Raw genomic sequence first — 2,608 nt, forward strand, 5'->3', positions numbered from 1 at the left:
TATATATATATATATATATATATATATATATATATATATATATAGGCAATAGGAGGCTAAGCCCATAACCAACAGCTGGCCCAGATGCTAATAGATAAACCTTATCGGCTTCTTTCCCTGAAATATTGCAAGCTCTGATTCTTACCATTTAGAGCTGCACAGATCCATGAATTTATTTCAAAGGAACACAGAGAATACCCACCCACCACAGCACACAGCTTCTACAACAGCACCTGGCTTTCCTGCCCTTGGGATCACTCACTTGGAGGGCAACAAGCACAATGTGTATGTGGTTCCCCATAACCAGCCACAGAGAGAGAGAGACCCATGTCCATAGGAACATCCGCATGCAAGGGCTGGGACTTTGCACAGAACCTTCCTGTACTTCAGGAACTGTGGTTGCAAACAAGGAGTGCTGGCATTTGCTAACTAGCTGTGTACCTGTTAGCATCTCTTACTATGTTTCACTCTAATATTTTTTTCTTAAGATTTATTGTTGTGACTAATATTTTAATTTTACTTAGGGGCGTGTGTGTGTGTGTGTGTGTGTGTGTGTGTGTTACACACACAAGTGCAGGTGCTTGTGTAGATCAGAGTCACTGTGTCTCCTGGAGCTGGAGTTACACATGGTTATGAGCTGGTGACCTGGGCTGAACTTGGGTTCTCTAGAAGAGCACCATGTGTTCTCAATTGCTGACTCATCCCTCCAGTCCCTGCCCTAAGGCTTACATAGCTAGAGATGTGTTTCATAAGGCCTCAATGCAAATAAGAATCTTGTAACATGGTCTCCAGGCTTGCCCCCTATTAAGTAAGCCAACTAGCTAAGAGCAGGCCATGAAATTCTGCCACGTGTTCAGGATGGTGACTTAACATTTGTAAATCCAGCACTCCAGAGGCTGATTCAGGAGAAACGACACAAATTAGGGGTCAACCGGGTTAATAGTGAGTTGAAAGCCAGCTTGGTTACAAACGGAGACCTATATCAAATATCACACACACACACACACACACACACACACACACACACCAAAGCAAACAAATTTAAAAAAAAAAATCACTACCAAGCCAAATTCTGGCTTGTGACCTTTACAATTATAAGTCTCAAGAAAGCTTGTATAATAATAATAATAATAATGATAATGATAATAATAATGATAATAATAATAATAATAATAATAATGTGCACGTTGCATGTTATTGTAAAGAAATGGAATCACGCAGAAAAGTTGAGGCTCATTCTGTGTTGTGGGACAGATAGGGTTGGATTCTTTCCAAGATGGCTCACTTATGTCCCCAGCTAAGGTCTTACTTTTGGCTTCTGGTTGCTTTTTTACGGCTTTCTTTGGTTCTATGGAGAGAACAGAGTTTCAGTGGGTTTGGGTTTGAAGCTTTAAGATGGATCTTTCACCTGCAGTAGCAAAGTCACCATAATTCGCTTTGAGGGAAATACCCAGTTGTCTTGTGGAGCTTCACCAAAAACGTCTTCAGTGATGCTTTCTCTCTCTCCATCTCCGTAAAGCGGATGGCTAGAGCTTTCTCTAGTTTTTGAATCTGAAGCTTGGATCTCTTTTCCTCTCCGATGTTGTTCACAAGGGCCTTCCGCAGGCAGATGGGTTCTCCAGATTTGATGATTGCCTTCTTCACTATGCCACCCATTCTGCCCATCTTGTAACTGTGGCCAAGGGGACTTAAGGAGGCTCAAAGTAGGGCATGGCCATCACCTGTAAATGTCTTTGTAACAGAGGGAGCGGCATGGAAACGGAGCCTCACAGAATCTTGGAGCTGAGTGACATCAGAGATGTACCCATCCCCAAGCTGAGTGACATCAGAGATGTACCCATCCCCAAGCTGAGTGACATCAGAGATGTACCCATCCCCAAGCTGAGTGACATCAGAGATGTACCTATCCCCAAGCTGAGTGACATCAGAGATGTACCCATCCCCAAGCTGAGTGACAGCAGAGATGTACCCATCCCCAAACTCTAAGGTTTGGTGCTCAGCATTCAAGCCAGGGAATTAATCACTTTACTGTAGGGACATGGATACTTATATTTAAATGCCACAGTGGCTGTCAAACACCTCCTACCACCTTGTGCTCCTACAGATGTCCCATGGTAGGTGCCTTGGGTGCTTTTCAGGACCAGAAAGTTTATGTTTATGGGAAGAAAAATCAGAAGGCTGATTCAATAATTGGGTTTAGTTTCAAAAGTGATCCATTCTTGTGGGAAAACTCTGCTAATTAAGGATGCAATCTACCACCATCTACCAATCTGCTAATTAAGGACCAATCTACCATCAGATAGCCCTGGACTTGGCACAATATGGGAGACCCCCTTTGGTTAACAGGGCTGCTGCTTCTCTGACCTTGTCTGGGAAATTCTAAACCCCCAAACTGGCCTCCACCTGAGGAATGTCAGGTAGCCTCAGTTAGTTTATAGGATCAACTGCCTTTCTCCTGAAAAAGACCTGTTTAGCAAGAACCTGAGATTCCTGAAATGCTTTCCCATACTAATGGGGCATTCCAGGGACTCTAAGCCCCAGCCAATGACCTTTAGCTATCTCAGACTCTATCCTCAGTCCCTCAAGTCTTTATAAGCCTTCATTCACC

Source organism: Mus pahari, chromosome 16 (genome assembly GCF_900095145.1).
Source record: "Mus pahari chromosome 16, PAHARI_EIJ_v1.1, whole genome shotgun sequence".
Taxonomy (NCBI): domain Eukaryota; kingdom Metazoa; phylum Chordata; class Mammalia; order Rodentia; family Muridae; genus Mus; species Mus pahari.